Source organism: Macrobrachium nipponense, chromosome 10 (assembly GCF_015104395.2).
Source record: "Macrobrachium nipponense isolate FS-2020 chromosome 10, ASM1510439v2, whole genome shotgun sequence".
Lineage (NCBI taxonomy): Eukaryota > Metazoa > Arthropoda > Malacostraca > Decapoda > Palaemonidae > Macrobrachium > Macrobrachium nipponense.
In genome coordinates, this window is record NC_087204.1 from 93939914 (window position 1) to 93962095 (window position 22182).

Here is a 22182-nt window from a genome sequence, read left to right on the forward strand (position 1 = left end):
CTTGACTACTCATTACGAATGCTTACAATATATTACTACTTTTGCATAATTATGAATTCCTCCTTAAGTGCTGATAATCTCCAAAATGTCTTTTCATGCATCTGAATTTGTAGCAGACTCTGCTGGGGAACTTTTCCTACTTTCTCAAGCGAAGAAAGTGGACTTGCTATCTCTCGCTAGTCAACTTAATACTAGTAGAGCCATAGGCGCACTGAAGCCAAATTCTAGACTCCACTCTGGATTACTATACAGATGAGGATGTTTTTGCTGAAGAACAGGTCGTTAATTTGGGTCAAAGCTAACGAAAGTAGCTGAGGAATTAGACCTAAATAGAATACAGTTAAGACTCAAGTGATGTTAGGGAAGAACAAGATTATCTTTCTGAAAAGAATTTAGAGGAGTGTTTCTTAAAGTGTGGTCCGCGGACCCTTGGGGGTCCGCAGGATAATTTGGCTGTCGGTATCAGATGAATTTTAGGGCAAAACGTGGCTCCATTTGTGTGCAAAATTTGCCAAATTAATAATGTTGTGAAAGTTATTTTAAGTAAAATGTAAACATTTATGTTGAAGATAAGCCATTAATAAATAATTCAGTAGCAATTTTACTACTATATATTATACACTGAAAACACTTTTAAACCCAAGAGGGAAATTATCATAATAAGGGGTCCGCTACTTGAGTAATCTTAATAAAAGGGGTCCGCTGCACAAGAAAGTTTAAGAAACACTGATTTAGAAGGAAAAGTGGACGCTTTTAGAGTTAGAATATATACATATTCTAAGGTCAGAGAGGCAGAGCTAAATAAGAGGTTAGAGGAGGAAAAGGCTAAATAGCTGTAGATAAGCATCGTCAGGTGTTGGATATTTCTGGTTGTCAACCCATTCATTCTGACTTGTACGCTTTTTTGATGAGAAAGACTAATAGTTTTTTCACTGTTTTTGAAGATGGTGATGATAATCTAAAATGGCTTGTGGATCAGTGGTTATGGTAAATTTAACCTCAATTACGCGGTAAACCAATTCAAGGTATATCTAATTAATTGGTGCAAGATACCAGGTTATCAAGCAGAACATTCTAGACGCTTATGTTTCGCAATGCTACTTAGACTGCTTCCCAAGCATTCCCAGAATGGCTCGTCAGAAGCTTGCATTGTTCACGAAATGGGCCCGCGAGTGAAAAAGTCACAACTTTTAATGACTTAATCTAGTAGTCTTGGAAGAATTCCATCGGCGCTTACCACCACCCATTTCGATGCATATTGTTCTAGAGAGGTCAAAGATCTAATGAAAGCCGAAATCTTGCTGAAAAAGTATAGCTTAATTCATAAGGATTGGCCTAACTCCCCTGACGACTCTTGCGCTTATTGTAGTAGTAAGGTCAGACAATAATGATTTTTACAAAAACAGGCTGCAAAGAGCAAAGATGTAATCAGTCTGGTAAAATATCATCACAGCCTGTAGTTAATAAAACTGGTTTGCACTGTGCTTTTGACCAGTTGGACTGTTTCAAAGAATTTGTTTGCCAAGGTCTTCTCACTCAAAGAAAGTACTTAACTTTAGAGATACCGGGGCTGCTCAGTCCATATTACTCAAGAATCTTGTTCGTGATCTTAAATTCACTGATGGACATTCAGCAGTTTCAGACTTTGTAAGTAGTAAGGTATTGCCTTTTGCCGAAGTAAATCTAGATTGACATAGTATGTTAATGAAACTGTAAAAGTTGCCGTCACTGATAATTGAATTTCCCTTTGTTGTTCTCTCTAGCTGTTCTGTGGTGGTATCTCTATTTTGTTCTACACACATAGAGAGTCTGCGAAGTCTACAAACGTAAAGAGATACTTTTTCATATTTCATTTGTGTTCTTATTGCTCTGGTTACTTAATAATTCCAAGTGTCGTACTTAATTTGTTTCCGTAATAACCACTCCTCGAACATAACACCTGGGAGATCGTTTACTATATATATATATATATATATATATATATATATATATATATATATATATATATATATATATATCTATATAATTGAATTTCCAGTGGTTCTCTCTAGCTGTTCTGTGGCGGTATCTCTATTTTGTTACACACACAGAGTCTGCGAAGTCTATAAACGTAAAGAGATACTTTTTCATATTTCATTTGTGTTCTTATTGCTCTGGTTACTTAAGTTACTTAATAATTGCAAGTGTCTGTACTTAATTTTGTTTTCCGTAATAACCACTCCTCGAACATAACTCCTGGGAGATCATTACTATATATATATATAATATATATATATATATATATATATATATATATATATATATTATATATATAGATATATATATATATATATATATATATATATATATATATAATATATATATTATATATATATATATATATATATATATATAAAGTTATATAGTGTGTGCAAGCATGCACCAGAATAATAAATGACAACTGCTGCATATCCCGGAACACACAGACAATAAATAAGATCCTCACATAACGTTCACAAAATGATGCATCACACACACTGCAGTCATGCGCTTGCTTGCAGCACGCACAAAATAAATCACCTCTCTTGCTCTCTCCCTTACCCTGTATTATTCATTGGTATTTATGAAATGTTCGTCTTTACTACACAGTCCAAGGAAGGGTTTAGAATGTCGTTTAATGATGTTACCACACGCAAATATTACTTTAAAACATCACAAGCAAAATAATAGTTTAAGACACATTCGAGAATGTTGTTTCCCTTAAGTAACTGAAGCATAGGCTGAGGAAATATTCTAAAGGGAATTAGTTACTCTAATGTGCCCGATGTACGAAATAACTGTCTAAATACAACAGCATAAGTAATTTACAGCGGCACAGTAAAATTCTACGAATAGAGAGGCCCAAGTTTAATAAACTACTCACTCACTATCTCATGTAAGCGTGTATCATACATACACACACACACACTATATATATATATATATATATATATATATATATATATATATATATATATATATATATATATATTAATATATACATATATATATTATATATATAATGCATATCACTCCTCTTTCCCTATCAGTTTAAAAAGCACCCACAAAATACAGACAACAATGTAACGTTCGACTGACAGACTGTAAAGGTTAATGAATTATGCTCGATCTTCTTATGGCTCTATTTACTACTTCCGCTCCCAACGAACTTCTTATTGTACTTTTTGGTACCACACTTCTTATTGCTACCAACAACAACAACAACATTCATAATAATAATAATGCAAAAATTTATTTCAATTATATACTTTATCTGCACTTGGTATTAATTAAAATATCCTTAATATAAAATGACTAGACATATACAATAAAATTTTCCTTTATCTCTGAGATTAAATGGTTATGTACCGTTACTGTTTCTTTCTTAGTTCTGAATAGCTTTGGAATTTTTTCCTGATTCTATATTTCATCAATCTCCTAATTAGCAATCCTGTAAGAGGGTGAAGGTCTATCGCCATCTAAAACACTAGTCATCCTAAAAAATAAATGTCGAAGTAAAGCGCATTCTATAAAAATGTTAAGTCAAATTAATCAAAATCGATTTTGAAAGGTAGTTAATGCAAGAAAACCAAAGTACTTAAAAGTACTTAAAACTAATCATAGGCTAAGAAAAAAACCGTGATTAAGCTTTCTTAAATACCATAGTCATGGATTTTATATTTATCTTTCTTTTCCACGACTTTGACAGAAACCGCCTTGGAAACTCAGCCTTCCTTGTCAGGAAAATCTTAAATCACACGAACCTTCCCAGGCTGGCAGTAATCCTTATCCCGTAAATTATTCCTGAAGGGAGAAGAGTAGGCAGCCATCAAGCTCTTAGGACAGAATTTCGGCCCAGTGAATATTTTGTTAGTTGAGGCGAACTATCCGAAACTCCAGAGAAGTGAGACTTAAGGGATTCCGAGAAGTTAAACGACCCGAACAGTTTCCTGCAATTACACGATCTACGACATGGCGAGAAATTAAATGAACTTTAGTCACCAAATATTCCTTTAATGAGAATGTTGGAAAAACCAAGGAAAATATGTATATTAAGGCCAACAAAAAATATTAAGATCACTAAAACTGCGAAAGACTGCTAAGTGCTGATGATAAAAAATTGCATTCAGGACATTAAAACTCACTAAACTCAAGATCCATAATGTGATAATATGTAAAATAATCTGTATATCCAGGTCAGCTAAATTTATAATTACGGAATGCTTTTTCCATTAAAAAGGCTTTATATCTGAAAATAACACCACTAAATATTTCAAAATATAAAGCCTTCACAATAAAAAAGAAAAGCTTTCCCTAGCAGTAGATTTAATTGACCTGGATTAATATCATATCAGACATTCTCATGGCATGGATCTTTAGTTTAGTTAATATATATACATACGTGGGTCCATTACCATAATATATATATATACTATATATATATATATATATATATATATATATATATAAAATAAACATCAATATAACATACTCGTATACACATACATACATATATACACATCACTGCACACCCCTCAATTACCACATTATATCAAATCCATTCATTATATCTTGGAACCTACCCTGACTCGGATTCGAACCTATTCCTGGTTTGAATTGGGATATGGACAACGGTAACTTAAGCTTTCAGCCATGAAGAACCTCGGGTCATTATCATTTAAAATTCCCATCAAGTGCAAGTTATTCCCAGTATTGTGAATTTGATGATAATGGCTCACTTCTAGCTAAATATTTGAAATGTTACATTTGCCATGTCCAAAATTTATAGCAAAACTTTCTTATACAACTTGAATTATGTAAGTGGATACCGGCGTACATTATTATTTGAAAATGTTAAAGGATATTGTCATTCAAATGGAAAAGAGAAGAAAAGAACAAAGAAAAGAAGAAGAAGAAAAGAAGAGGAAAAAAGAATAAGAAGAAGAAGAAGAAAGAAAGAACGAAGAAGAGAAGAAGAAAGAAAAAGAAAGAAGAAGAAAAAAAAAAGAAAGAAAAAAGAAGGAAGAAGAAGAGAGAAGAGAAAAGAAAAGAAAAAGAAGGGAAAGCGGAAAGGAAGAAGAATGAAAAACTAAGTTGTTGAACTAGATAGTCAATACTCTTTCTTTACTGTCACAGTGGCTGGGCATATAGAACCTATACCGAAGAACAAACAAATGCTTGATTAAAATGCATGCACAACAGACGGATAAAACTTGTACACTTCAGTTATAAAATAACACCATTGCCTACATATACGCAAAACTAACGTATGGTCACAAATTTCCATGAGTAATTATACTCTCCACATACCTAACCGCAAAGGTGTGGACATAATAACCTCCTAATGGTCTCTACAGATTTTCACCAGATCCGGTAGCTGTGTGATCGTTTGGAGACACCGAACATTAAAAACAACAAGGGAAACCTAATGCAATATACACACGCACATAACAGAGTATATATATATATATATATATATATATATATATATATATATATATATATTTATATATAATATATATATATATATATATATAATACATATATATATATATATAATAATAATATAATATATATATATATAATATATATATATATATATATATATATATATATATAAACCTACAATACAAACACACACAAAATACATAAGTTCTATGAATGTGTGTATATATCTAAATGTACAAATACCCCTATATTGTTTGTTCGCGCACAATTTACACTAAGATTTCTAAGGCGAATGGTACATAACCTAAGGCTGTTCAAAATAAGTCCCAACTCGAATATGGGTTGGACCTCTACCGAAAGACCTTACTGTTCACCCTGGCCTGCCAGTTTGTATGATAAGTATGACCCGAACAATTTTTACTATAGCCTTACTCAAAACAGTTATTTTAGATCCCATGCCCATCATTTTGTTTGCTTTTGTTTGTATGGGGTGTCTACGTTGCATCGAACCAGTGGTTATTCAGCAACGGGACCAACGGCTTTACATGACTTCCGAACCACTTCGAGAGTGAATTATATCACCAGAAATACACATCTCTCACTCCTCAATGGAATGCCCGAGAGTCGAATTCGCGACAACCGAGGTGGCAGGCCAACACCATACCGACCACGCCACTGAGGTGCTCATACTCGTCATGTAAGACGCAGTTCCACTGGCTTCTAGTTTTTAACCAAAGTACCGGCGTTGTCCTCATTTACTACAAAAGTCAAAATAATTTGCAGCGAGTCATGTTTACGTGTTAGTTGGCGATTATAGAAATAAAGACTGTACCAACAGTTGGTGCTCCGGTAGAAATCAAGTTATTATTAGTAGTCGAGGTAGCAGTGGTGCTAATGAAGGTATTACCAATACTACTATTACCAATACAACTGGAAACAAAAACGTCCTTTTTCTCCACTTTTTTTCTTTGCGTGGTTGGTTATACAACCCAGAGACAAGGGAAAGCGTACGTACGTAGATACCATTGTTCGGCGTTTTTTATGCATTTACCACAGGTTATGGTAAAACATCCCTGAGTACATTACTAAAATGACTAACGACATAATACGCTGCGAACTTTTAATGCATTTAATACTTTTCTTTCCTACTGTCTGGAAAATAGATGCTCTCCCAAAGGACAGATGATTTAATAGGCGTACACTTCTTTTCATTCTATAAATATATGTGAACAAAAAATAAAAATAGAAATAATAACAACAGATTAAATACTTTTTGTAAAAATTATAAAAAATATCACATCTCAAACACTGTTTATTGAGTATACCATAAGCCAACACATTATTTTTCATCATCATTACAAACCAAGATCAAACCCTGGTTTTGCAAACAATGCTACAGGTTCTAGAGCCCAATAAGCACAGTAGCTTAACACACACACACACACACACAACACACCACACACATATATATATATATATATATATATAATATATATATATATGTGTGTGTGTGTGTGTGTGTGTGTGTGTGTGTGTGTGTGTGTGTACAGAAGCAAAGAATAAACTAAAAAGAAGAAATGAGGTTAATAAATGACACGTATTTTTAGTTTATATGTACAAGTAATATAACTGCTGGCCTGGAAAACAAGATTGTTCAGAATGCCGATGATGCAACACTTGTGGGTGTAGTGAAGCCTCCACTTATGACAAATGAAGCTGCCCTCAGCCTCAATCGGGACATGGCCCGGATCAGGAAATAGTGTAGTCGGTGAGGTATGAGCCTGAACTCCAGTAAAATGAAAATATTAATGATTAGCAGATCTCGTACAGATGTCCCACTCCATCCTCCCCTTGGGTGGAACTTTGCTGAATGAGTCAGAAGCTTTAACAATTCTACGTGTAACTTTTGACTCACATCAAACTTTTCAGGAACACCTCAATGAAAGTTTCAGCTAATGCCGCACGAAATTTAGGTATTGTTCGTAAGGCATCATAATTATTTATAACGGTGATAAAATTAATGCAACCTGCTGTAGGTCGTCTGTACTCCCTTTACTATAATACTGTTCTCCGGTGTGTATGTCTGCATCTGCCAGAAATTTATCTCTATTAGACAGAGCGGATCGTGGTGGTAGGTTTCTGTTTCTTAATAATAGTAGCAGCTATGACTTGGATCATCGACGGATGCTCTTTTGTCTGCCACTTTTTTATAAGTTGCATTTCAACAGAGATCTTTCCAATTCTCATTTGATCCCTGATCAAACTTTTCCTGTCAAGAGCAGCCAGATTCGCTGAACAGCAGAAGAACCAATACGCAGTAAATGTGCCACGTTGTCGAACACCTCAGTTCCAGAGGTCGTTTATTCCTCAAACCGTTGGACTGTGGAACAGCCTCCCAATTGGAACTTCAGAAATTGAAGAGAAGGTGAAATAACATTACTACCCAAGTACTATTCTCCTTGCATTTGAATCCTTTTATCTATTTACTAATTAATTACTTTCTTTCATTTCAATGAAAAAGCCATATTCTTTGGGAGCTTGAATTTCAAGTCAATGTCCCCTGAGGGCTTGTTTCTTATGACAAGGGTTCATCTTTCGAATAATAATAATAATAATAATAATAATAATAATAATAATAATAATAATAATAATGTCAAAGAAGTCGATGTAGTACGACTTGTGTAAGACAGCTCATGAATAAAAAAAAGTATTTGCCATGAGCTTGAAATAATAAGTTACAACGATTCACGTATTACAACAACGCATACTATAGCAACAGAAACAAAAAAACATTTAATCATCAGCGAACCGAAAATATTATATAAAATAAAACTGAAATCTCTTTACTTTATATATACTGACCTCGAAAAAAAAAACCTCTTTCATCACCAAAACAAACGTATCTCTAATATATGTGAATACTCTGCCCTCGATAATGAAAATACAAAGAAGTCTCTCTTCTCCTTCGATCTATCTACTATATGGAAGAGTAACGATAATTCGGTAAAAGGAAATAGGTCGGGGAACAGGAGCCAGCTTTATCAAATTCCCTAAACGTCTGGGCGATCTGTCTTTTAGTGAGAGAGAGAGAGAGAGAGAGAGAGAGAGAGAGAGAGAGAGAGAGTGAATCCATGACTCGGCAGCGGTACTACACATTACTGGATATTATTATCGTTTTGGGTGTGGGTTTATTTAAAAGAGTAATGGGATGAAAACTCACTAATAGTGATAACGACGAAAAACTCTTCCTGATCATAAATAATTTTTTTTTTTGCTATTAAATATATGGACACTATTAAATACAGCGTCCACAGCATCACGACACCCTCTCTCTCTCTCTCTCTCTCAACAATCGGAGGATGAAAGTTACTCATACCAAAGTGGATTCAACACACACACACATCGCTCTTAAACAATCTTCACTTTTTCAGAACGCAACGACAGCCAGTCATTTTGAGAGGGGATAAATATCGCTTCCCGGCCTAAATCACCGGGTTTTAGATTGGAGCTCTTCTTCATGCCTTCACGGTGTGCAAGATATGCATTTATTTCCGGCCACGTTAAATGGGATCTTCCTTCATTAATGGGGTTGCGGAGGAAGAAACGGCAATGCAAAAAAGAAAGACGAACGTAAGGTAAAGAGATGAAAATGACGCATGATTAACGAGATGGAAGGTAACGAATCAAGACGCGCGTTTAAAGTTAGGGGTTTTAAGGTAATTATGTAAATAAAGCTCTTTATATATTCATCGATTTAATACTCCCTTATCTGCTCCCCTCTTAACGGAATGATTGCTAGGAATTATGTAAATACATTTGCTATGCATTTATTTCATTATTTATATATATGACTTGTTATTCTCCAGTCGATATCGGACAAGGTCCTGCACCAAAATTCACGGCAGGGGCTTTTCCTTAAAGTCGCTGTAATATATCCACAGTTTAATGACATGAATCGCATGCAGCTTTTCAAGAGGCTCCTCACCTCACTCCTTTGGTTTGCTTTTACGAAGGCGGTGGAAAAAGAGAATCTCCCCCAGACTCCCCTTCCAACGGCAGCAAGCTGCCTTCCATACCAGACGCGAGTAGAAGATGACAAAAGACAAAGCTGGAGCGCACAGCATCCGTGACCCAGAATGAGGAGCAATAATAATCGAGTGACTTAGCGACCTCTTCTCTCTCCATCATCCCGCTTTCCGTCGTCGCTTCCTCCCCCGTTTCCTAATCTACAGTAACTTCCTCCATCCTTCCTTTTCCAGGACGGTGAGTGTGAGATAATGACGAGTGTACGACAGATTTCTATTGTCGACTAAGCCCGCACCGCATTTACTGCCTTGTGAACATGACGTTTATGGTCACACGCAATTAATCGAGTACAGCACAGTGACTATGATAAATGACTTTGCAATGTGCCGTAGCTGGTCAGAGCCGTTGGGAGAGAACAACAGATCACCAACATGAACGATGAATTGTTCTGTGCAGATTATATACAATGTATGAGCGTATGTGTGTGTATATATATGGTGTATATATGTATATATATATATATATATATATATATATATATATACATATACTTACATGTATGTATATATATATATATATATATATATATATATATATTTATAATACTATATACATGTATATATAATATATATATATATATATATCAATATATATATATATATTATATATATATATATATATATATATACTATATAAAACTTTCTTGCCGTGTCTCTTCGGATATTCGCCTCGGTTGGCAAGCAGAGTGCATTGGCACGTTATATCTATACCACCGTCAACTGACCAAAGATGTAAATAAGCCATCTAATTCTTAATACTCTGAAAACTGGGAGGCTGATATCAACAGGGATACCACCTCTCAGAAGATGATGAAGAATAAGCAAATGGAGTTGAAGGAGAAAAAAAAAGCCAACGGACTAACAACCACCTACTTTCCGAGACTTGGAGGGAACTACCTACATGGCATAGATATCTGAAGGTTATAAAAAGAATTTTGACGATATGTGAATATATATATATATATATATCTATATATATATATATACACATATATATATATATATATATATATATATATACATTTATATATAGTATATATATATATATATATATATGTATATTATACAATTTATATATATATATATACATTTATATATATATACACATTATATTATATATATATATATATATATATATATATATATATACATATATACTATATATATAATATACATATATATATACATACTAGAAATAAATACCGAGAAAGGTTGCGAATATCCATTTTCTGCTCTCTCATTCTTTTCGCTGCTCAAAAATAATATCTTGATTATAATTACAAGTGTTTTTTTAATATAATATATAATTTACTTTTGTAAAAATTACGTATATAAACCACAAATGAGGTTTATTAATTCATAGAGAGAGAGAGAGAGAGAGAGAGGAGGAGAGGCATACCGAATAGAGAGAGAGAGAGAGAGTCGCCCTGCCTTATGCAAGGCAGTTAAGCATCAGAAGATACTGCGGCTCATGCCCCACCTTCCTACCATTTTGCAAAAAAAAGCATATCCCTTAGCTTAGCAAAGATTGCTGTGAGAGAGAGAGAGAGAGAGAGAGAGTTACCTGTAATTCCAGTAAGAAGTAAAATAAAGCATTTCACGAAGAAAATAAACTACTAAATTACTAAATCACCTTTCACAGGGAAACTGGTCATTTTTGTCATATAAGTAGTGGGAAGCGACCTTTTCAAAAGTTTACTCGTACGGTAATGCCATTTTTAAAAGGTTTGTGTTTTGTAGCTGTCAAACCCATGCATGCATTCAAATGATCGTTTTCTTGTGACAAATATATCTCATTAGCACTTCAATGCAAGTGACTATCGTAACAATGGCCGATGTCTACTTTTAATTTTTCTACTTGGGAGTGGAGGAATTAATCGCCCGCTAATTAGCAACATACATAAAAAACGATGCAATATAAAAACAGAGGCTTCCAACCTCAGACTGAGTAGAAAAGCCTGATCAAACCGAATCACATCTCAATATGAAACATTCAACATTTGATATTAATATAAATTTTTTTGTTCCAGCGACCATATATTGCTATTAATAACATATACTGGATTTACAATTGCTTACAAAATACATATGAGAAATTGCAATTACACAGGTGGTATTTTCATAGTTTTAATCGTCATCTTTTCCAGTCTACTGTTCATCTTTTTCAGTCTACTGTAAGTCTGCATGAATGACTGCTTATGCATGCGCTAACGAGAGCGAATGCCTTCATCGCCACGTGCGCAAGTTCGCCCTTTTGTTCGGGTGTAAGGAGGGGTGACTACACACAAACTACTGTTGATGCAGAGAAACTCCGATTACAAACCGCCCTGACCACAGCTTCTAGCGTAACCATGCGTAACTAAATAGTCTGGAGTGGGTGTGGAAGGGGCTGGAGTACGGAGGGGATGGTGGGACTTCAGTAAAGGTTGGAGAGAAGCTTAATACTGTTCATTGTATGGAACGTGAAAGCACATATGGAATTGTTAATCATATGCTCTTTTAACTGGGGCTTTGGATGTGAAACCATCACCGACGCTTTCTATGTGATCAGATAAAGGAATGAATGAAGGATTGCCTTCCGGAGAAGCTCATACGTCACTGAAGAGAGAAGAGTTTTAGTATTTAGGTCAGAGAATAATTTTAATTTTTATATCAGAAACCCATTTTAAATTTATATAAAAGACCCATTTTAATATCTATATCAGAGACCCATTTTAAATTTATAAAAGAGAACCACTTTAATATTTATATCAGAGAACAAAGTTTAAATATTGATATCAGCAATAAGCCAAACGCAACATCACAACCAACCGCACATTAGTAATAATGGTGAATATAAATAACATCAACATTTCTTTATACTGTACTACTAACCAAATTTACTGCTGAATACCGGACTCATGCGCAGTACCAAGTCATAGAGCCATACTGTCGGGCAACTATCTCAGTATGATACCACTACGTCAACTAAATGCACATGGTTAATAGCATATGAGCCAAACCACACAAAGTATTTCTAGACATTCAAGCTTCAGGGTACATAGGTGCTACGTTTCTCAGCCATACGTGCTTTGAATTAGGAGTTTACGAAACACTTCGAAAGTAGAAATGTGCTACTATCATGCTACGAGATACGGGATTTTGAGATCTGTTCATATACTGGGCGAAGCACAACCGAATCATTTTAATTGAACTTGACGAACTGATTGACTGACCGACTCTGATTTCTTTCAAATGTTCTACCGTCACGACAATTAAACGTTACTGACGCCCTTAAAAACCGCATCACGAGAAGGATATCGTTACTGCAAGATGGTAGAATTTAAATAAAAGGCATAGGTAACACTAACTATCATCGCAACTATTGAGTACCCATTATCTTTTTACATTATGAAAAACAAAATGACTGCTATATCGCCGACGATAATGAGATTCTATGTTAAGACGTTTAATAATAAAGAAAAAAATTCTATGTAACTGAAATAAACATGTTTTATATTTCAATAAGTAAATATAAATTGGCATAAAGTTTACGTGGCTTTCATTCATTTGATAAAAAAGGAATTGCCAACTCACTTGAAACAACAACAACAACAACAACAACAACAATAATAATAACTGGACGAATGAAAACTGCAAGAAATGCAACCACTGAGAGGTTGTTTAAAATCACGTTAAAAGAAAGTAACAGAGAAAGTTTTGCTTTAATCTCTTGTTTGTTTTAGTTTTCTATTTGTTTCCCTTGCTTAATTGCTGCCACTCCACGGCAGCAGCAGAGAGAATTGCCCTATTCTTCTCCGTGTGCCTTGAAAGTCCACATACAATTCCTCTGAAGAACTGCATCTCTTCTTCTTCTGTCAGTCTGATTAAGTTACGTTCTAAGATTCGGTTAAGCCTTCATGCATTGAATAAACGAACCGTGAGACACTGTAATTCAGAACAAATTGCATAGAGAGAGAGAGAGAGAGAGAGAGAGAGAGAGAGAGAGAGAGAGAGAGAGAGAGAGAGAGAGAGAGAGAGAGAGCAAAACCAAAATGGCAAAAAAGGAGAGAAAGAGCTCTGTTATACAGATTAAACAGCAGAAAATAACTTATTATAATTGTGATGAATGGCTTCACCGTGATGAGATGACTGTAACCTCGACGAGGTCCTGCGGGTTTAAACTGTTGATATGACGGTATAATTTAACAAAGCGGATATTATTCACGTTGTTTATTCTAATCTCTCTCTCTCTCTCTCTCTCGTCTCTCTCTCTCTCTCTCTCTCTATCTATCTATATTATATATATATATACTATAGATATATATATAATATATATATATAATATTATATATATATATACTATATCAATATATATATATATATATATATATATATATATATATATATATATAATATATATAAAAAATATATACATATATATATCATTATATATCATATATATATATAATATATATATATATAGTATATATATATATATATATATTTATATATATATATCTTAGCACAACCCTCTAAGATTCACTGTGGTCGACTGACAACCAAGTACTTAAAGAACCATACTGGTCAACATAGGCAGGATGGGATTTTTCAAGATATTTGCTTTTGGTTTTATCACTTTATCCCCAGGAATCAAATCTGATATCTCCTGCTAGCGGTGAGATGTGTACTACCGCTTAATCCTGGAGAGAGAGAGAGAGAGAGAGAGAGAGAGAGAGAGAGAGAGAGAGGAGAGAGAGAGAGATCCAAGGTTTCCGAACCGCCAGGTGCAAGGCAAAGGGAAAAAGAAGTGTTGCATACCATATGTTAATTAATGCGTCCTTATAATTGGCCATCGTTTAAGCAACTGCCTTATCGCAAACTTATAAATGTTAATAATACGTCTAGCACTGTTAAAAAACTGAAAGAGGAATTTTTCACTAGCATAAAATTTGACGTATTTGTTATTAGGCAAACTGAGAATTTTTTTTGTTATTTCAGCTATTCAGTGCACTGCAAAAAGTTGTCTCAAGATCTCAATTTATTTTATGCCTAATGCTGCAACTACTGATCAAATAATAAACTTTTTTGTATACCTGATCATATAAACTTTGGTGTATACAGCTAGTTTTATACTAAAACCATCATCATCCATAATGAAAGTGATGTTTCTCTCGTGTAAAAAATCTGGACGAATTTCCTGTAAAACAAAATTTTAAAAATGACGCTAAAAAACCGTAAATTTAGCTTTTCATTTACAATAACAGATGTTCATATATTATTACAAACCAGCCATTCTACGACGGAAAATAGTTTTCATCTTAATGGTCTACTTTAAAATGGAATGCCTCAATCTATCATTCTCACCCTAATTTCAATGGAGAAGGGGAGAACTTGTAGCCACAACGTAAATCATAGCTGTCTTGCAATATGAATATTAATTCTCTGACTATCTATGCCCCAGTCATGTGGGACTGTCGAAAACGTCCGTAATGGAATCCCGAAAACATTGAGCGTTGACTTTTCTGCTCTGATTAACGCGGTAATTCGCTCCCAATATCCCCACAAACGTCCTCACGACTGAAACTCCATTACGATTTATCGACCAGCTTATTCGAGCTTGACTTCAAACAGCCTTAAAGTATCAGTTCAATCAACGTTTCCCTGCCAAAACAACGTCAGTGATGTCAGCTTAAACGGGATTAAGAAAACGAAATGTATGTCAGTGACACGTGAAAGAGAATATTTATGTAAACGAAAAATTAAACAGTAAAAATGAAATAAATTATGTACGTAATGTGCAACAGTTATATATGTCAAAACACCGTTTAAAAATGAGTAGGCTACCATTACTACTAAATCCAGTACTAAAAAACAAGAAGAATATGAAATAAAGTAAATTTTGGTAATTATGGACCAACATCACTGTTAATTAACTTCCCAAATTCAATAATTAATGGCAAAAAATTAAACAGCAATATTTTACAACCTTAACCCAATTTTCCTTTAATTATGCTCATTATAGGTAAATCTGACACTAAAATTGGAGTCATTACTAAAGAACACTCAGGTATTTTTGCAGAATTGTGATTCTGTTTTATCCAAATCATATCATCAATATCTTTTGGGGAAGGATTTTCTATTATTTAATTTTCAAAATCCTAGGTACGCTTATAAGCAGGAATAACAACTTTAAAATAATAAAGATGTTTGGCCATACACTATTCTAGAATTAATCTGAATTTTGGCACAAAAACAAGTTTATAATAATTTACCAGTAGGTCAAGGTCACGGTTACAGGTGTCGAATGTTGAGGTCTGTAAGGGTATCCCTTTTTATGATACGGACAAATATGTACACAAAAAATGGAGGATACCAATATCTAAATTATCTCCCGAGTTTAACGTCAGAAAAAAACAATCACTGATCACTACCACGGTCTTTCAAAATGAAATTATTCTCTCGCGCATACAAAGATATTAACGAATATTACTGAACGACAAAGATGGCAGATATATTTGTCCAAATATCATATACTTATTTCTCTATTCCCTACACAACTGAATGTTAAATTTCAAGTTCGCCCATATTACTCGACGTGGAAACTACTATATTGTGAATTCAATAAAGAGAGGACGTATACACCACGTAACCGAAATACGAATATTCTGTTATTCATATGCACCGTAATGTTTGCATAACATTCTGTTAGATATTCCAATCCTGAAATTCTTTTAAAAGACTACTCCTATGTTCCTAAAGGGTATAATAATCTAAAAAAAAAAACACACACACACACACTCACAACTTAAAAGAGTATACGACAGAACGATGTGAATACGACATAACTTCAGGTATGCTCATAAATGAAGACATAAAGGTCCCACATTTTGCTAGAAGTAAGTTTTCATTTCTGCCACAAATATTCAACTTCCATGCTACTATGCACCAAAAAAATTTCCCCTAAGAATGTTATGACAATACTTGACACCTGAAAATACACGTACTATAATGAAGTCTTGCATTTTATGCGAACACTATTTGATTAATATCTATTTCCCACAGGTACACTTTTGAATCACACTAGTCCTTTCTGTAAAAGCTAGAAAATGTCGCTGTAATGATTCATAAATATATATAAATGTGACAATCAAGCAAAATACGTTTATAAAATCTCAAACATTAACATTACCCTCTTCCAACTGATTCTTAACATTACTGCAGAAATCAGCAACATATTTCTTGTAGCGTGCTACAAATGTCCAAAGTTAAAAATACTGCTGTGAGATTTCGATGACGCTTGCGAGAGTTCCCAGCAATAATTTAAACAAGTGACATACGTATTGCGGGTAAAGACGGCTTATTGTAATTTATATTCTTGCACTTCCTATTCACGTGGTGTAGTCACCATTTTTATTCTTTTCAATAACATTAATAGTAGCATTATCACTATCATCATCATACTAGGTGATAGAATTAGTACTGCAATTGTTAATGCTTTAAGTAAACTCGCTAGTTTAGACACGAGACAAAATCATTTTCTGCAATAATGAAGAAAAAAACTGTACAGCGTCAAATTCAGGTTGAACTGACGCAAATTGTCTGTTTTCTATCATCCAAGATTATATTCACCGAAGTAATCGATTCAGTATTTTTTGCGCTAAGCAACAAAGAGGCTCAATGGCTGCCAAAGAGACCAAAAATAAATGTGTAACAAATATTAATTAAAATGGGGATAACAAACTTAAAAATAATGTATTCAAATGACTCAGAACATGTCTTCATCAATATTTGTAACGTAAAAATTAATTGAAATTTGAAATTGAAGTTTCAATACACGACAATTTTAAGAAGCGATTACAGGGACGAGGGAAAAAATTCGTTTCTTGACGAGAGAGAGAGAGAGAGAGAGAGAGAGAGAGAGAGAGAGAGCGCTAAGATGAAACCGGAACACAATCATGTCATCCCCAACATAAAAAGCACTTTAAAACGTGTCTGTGAAAGACACACACACACACACAAACACACACACAAAGAACCTCATTACCCTATATGGTTGCCTCTGTCTGATGACAAGCCAAACGGCAGCCTTCCGACACGCATGGCTGAGTCTAGCCACGCGCATTTTTCACCTTTCCGTAAAGAACGCTAGTGTGACACTTTGCAGTCTTTTAAACTACTTACACCCATGACTACGATGAGAAATAAATGGACTGAGAAAGTAAATAATTGTGCAAATGATAATAATGATTATACGCATTATACCCATATACACACATACATACATACATACACACATATACATACATACATACATATATCTATATATATATATATATATATATATATATATATATATATATATATTGATACTATATACGTACATATACAGGTGACTTTTTGTAATTGTTTATGAGCATTTTAGAAAATCCAGAGGATAATGACATAAAAAATGAAAATGACATAAACTAATAATAAGAAAAGTTAATAACTATTTATATATGTTTAATAAGCAAACGCAGAATGCAAAATGAGATATCTCATGCAGATCAGTAAATCACATGCCACAAAAATAAATGAAAAGATAAAACGTATGAGAGCATATGTATAAAAATCTTACCTTCACAATTTAAATGCAGTAAAAAAATCACTCAAAACAAATATGTATAATAACACTAGAAACATAAAATGTGTTTACTGTTCAAATGAAGTAAACTGCACCTACCAAGAAAGCATGAGCTATTCACATTGCAAACCCAATGATGGATTTCGTAGGAAAAATAATCCATTACTGTTGTTCCACTTATCATATGCACAGAAATAAATTTGAATTCTGAGGATATTTACCTCCCATACAAACTTTTATCACCAAAAATATTCTCTCTACTTCCTATACCAGTTCTTTCATCATTACGTCTTACTCCTAATTATCACAATTTCTCCCTCACTTCCCTCTTTTATCACAACAAAAACTTTTACCACCAAAAATACTCTCTTTGCTTCCTACACCACTTCTTTCAACATTACTTCTTATTCCTAATTATCACAATTTATTCCCACCATTTCCCTCTTTTATCATAACCCTCACCTCTTTTTCTTTCCACCATTATCTTTCGCCATATAATTCACCAAATAATTTCCCTAGACATTCGTATCCCTATCCCGTATTTCTCATTCTATTTCCTACACAAACTTTCTTTTCCACCCACTTCACCACTGACTTACTTTTCCTCCGCCCCCTTACTTTTTTTTTCATTCCTATATATCCCATTTCCCCTTCCCTTTTACTTCCTTCCCTCGCCTCTCCGTCCACTTGGTCAACTCCTGTTCCGTGAGGTCTTATCAAGCGGAATATTTCCTGGAACTTCCAGCGTGGGCATCGAGGAATTCTGGGGATCGATGATGTAGGTTTTAAAAAGACTTGCTAATGGCCGCTGCCTTTGGAGAGGGTCATTCTGCTGACCATACCTCGTTCATTACGGAGAGATTTCGGTGTATACACACCACACCACACCACACCACACCACACACACACACATATATATATATATACACACACACACATATACATGTATGTATGTATGTATGTATGTGTATAACTGAATCACGAAAATATGGAACGTGATGAATATATAATTAAAGACAAAATCAACGAAGGAAAGTGAAACAATGGAGTACCGCTACAAGCCCTTTCGACTTCTCGAAAGGCCTCGTAGAGACCAGAGCCGTATCTATATACGGCTCTGGTAGAGACATTCCATTGTTTCACTTTCCTTCGCTGATTTTGTCTTTCATAATATATATATCTATATTATATATATATCATATATATATATATATATATATATATATATATAATACAACTACATACATACAACATACATATAATATTTATAATAGTATATTATATAATATATAAATAATATATAATATACCAGCAGCTGAGCCCAGGATGAACCCATCACGTAAACTTTTCGAAGCTACAGTCTTCTGATCCTCAGATACCTCATCCGCAGCTCGTCTCGACTCCCTCACATATACAGTAATTCGATCCCATTCTGCATGGAATTACATTCATCTTCTGCTCCAGCTATCCAGGATTTCATCGGTTTTCCTTTCTTACTTACTTCCTTAGATTTTTGGTTCACGCAATCTTTCCAACACTCACTCTTGTGATTTGGCTCGAAAACCAAACCACGCCGAAGTATCATTTTTCTATCGAACTCATATGTCACCGTGTGCGCGTGTATGTCTGGATGGGCGTATATGCACATCGAATGAGTATGCGAAAACACAGGCCTTGAAACCTACATAAAGGAGTTTGCCAATAAATAACTACCATAATTATTCGCAGTATGTACACACTCCAACATAGAAATGCCAAAAGGCCATCAGTCTGCCCCGTTTTAGGAAATAGTATATGAAAAAAATCAATTTATCTTTACAAGCTAAGAGTACCTATGAAATAAAATAAATTCTATATCCCAAGAGCAGTGGTCTACGGGGAGAGAGAGAGAGAGAGAGAGAGAGAGAGAGAGAGAGAGAGAGAGAGAGAGAGAGAGATACTTCAATCATACACGATGGAAACAGCAATTATTTGCCTCTAATACTCTTAGAACGTTAACTTACGGACGATAATCCCTTTAAATCCTTGAAGAAGGAAGTTTCAAATAGGATTAACTTCTTATGCACCTCACCACAATCTCCGCCATCTCCATTTCAAAAAGACCGCCGATAACGGACGACCTTAAAGAGAGTCCCTTAGACAGTACGGCAGAGCAAAGGTCACAAGAACAGTTTCTCTCACTCGAGAAGACAGACTATTTAACTGCCAAGAGAAAATATGGTTCCTTTTCTAACAGGTCTTTGCGTAACTCGAGGAAAACTCCAATAAGCGTAATACAGAACACATTTATAAGGATCTATGCCTTTTACAAACAAAACACGCACGATTACAATAACCTATTAGAATACACACACATATATATTATATATCCCTACCCTTAAATCCAGGGTAGAAAGGGGAGTGATACTGAGGACTTGGAACAAGTACTGTCGTAGTTTATTTCTACTTTCTTAAATTCACAGAGTGAACTTGAGTGTAGATAGCACTTGTTCTAAGTCCTCTGTATCACTCACCATCTATCGTGGATTTAAGGATATTCTCAAGCACGTGTTCCTTCGTGCTACATTGGATATATATATATATATATATATATATATATATATATATATATATATATATATATATATATATATATATATATAATTAATGGACAGATAGTGAGTAATACAAATATGTGTGCAGTTAAATGGGATATACGCACACAAATACAAGTTCGTGAAAGCAGCAGCATACGTATGGTCAAATCAAAACGAAAAGTCAAAAAGAAATGAGCAGCTAACATAAATAAAAAACGCCACAGCTACATACTTGCTCCTTGCAAGGTAAACACACTGTTATCATTTGATTAGCAGTTCCAAACGCGTTTTAACCGAAGGACACCAAAAGGAAATGGGACCATAAATTCAGGCTAATTACCTAAAAAATTAGGTCCTTTTGTGAGACGCTTTGATCTCCTCTATTTAATAAACAGAGAGAGAGAGAGAGAGAGAGAGAGAGAGAGAGAGAGAGAGAGAGAGAGAGAAGCAGTAGCAGACTTCCGAGAACACGTTCATCTTTTGTCTCTCCGAGATGTCCCTTCTCCGGCAATGAAATCTCTAATGAGGCCGAAAAAGACTAATAATAAGACACGCACTCTCTATGGATATCCGCTCGATTCCCCGTAATGATCTCTAAGGAGATCGTTCCTGCGTACTGCCATGTACAGGAAGGAAGGCAGAATGCAGCTAAACGCTGATTGGCCCCATGTTAACTAGCAACTTTCTTTTCTCTGATGACGAAGTACTTTCAAAAGTGGGCTGTGATGAAGTGGGTTTTCACACAGATGGGAAACCGAACCTTTAACATTTCTCTTTCGTTTTTTTTTTTTTTATCACATACCTGACTTAGGATTTTTTTTATGTAAATCACCTGTTTCAGAATCAAGTTAGTGAAGAGGGATGTCGAAAAACAAAAAAATTTTCTTTTGGGAAAAAAATAACTAAATAATTAAATAAATAAAATGAGAAAAAACGTTCGGACGACCTACGCATAAACACATACACAAAAATTTTCTTTTGGCAGAATAAATAAATAAATACACATAAAAATATAAAAAAAATAAGAAAAAAAATTCGGACGACCTACTCATAAATATATAGAGAACACAAACTAAATTTCACATACCAAATCCCCTTCACACACACACACACACACCCGAATCTAATCAAGGCCCATGAAACATTGACGTATGCATTGTCAATGCACCTGGTATGTAGACGACAGCTGTGGGCTGCATCCGAGGTGAAACTTGGGATGGCCTAACATCCTCAATCGCTTAACACATTTCTTTTCTGCCACCAATTCTAAATGAAAGGTATATCTTCTACTATATATATATATATATATATATATATATATATATATATATATATATATATATTATATATATATATATATATATATATATTATAGATAACTCATCTGCATGTGATGGGTGTATCCAAAGAAAGACAATAGTCGCCTTCTCTTCATCTCTCAGCCGCTAAA

The 22182-nt window shown here is 34.4% G+C and overlaps 1 protein-coding gene across 1 annotated transcript in view; it reads left to right on the plus strand.

The window, feature by feature from the left end:
• The window catches only part of LOC135223763 (mucin-2-like), a 324280-nt gene that overhangs the window by 19079 nt on the left and 283019 nt on the right, over positions 1-22182 (plus strand). The gene's annotated exons all lie outside the window — the stretch shown is intronic.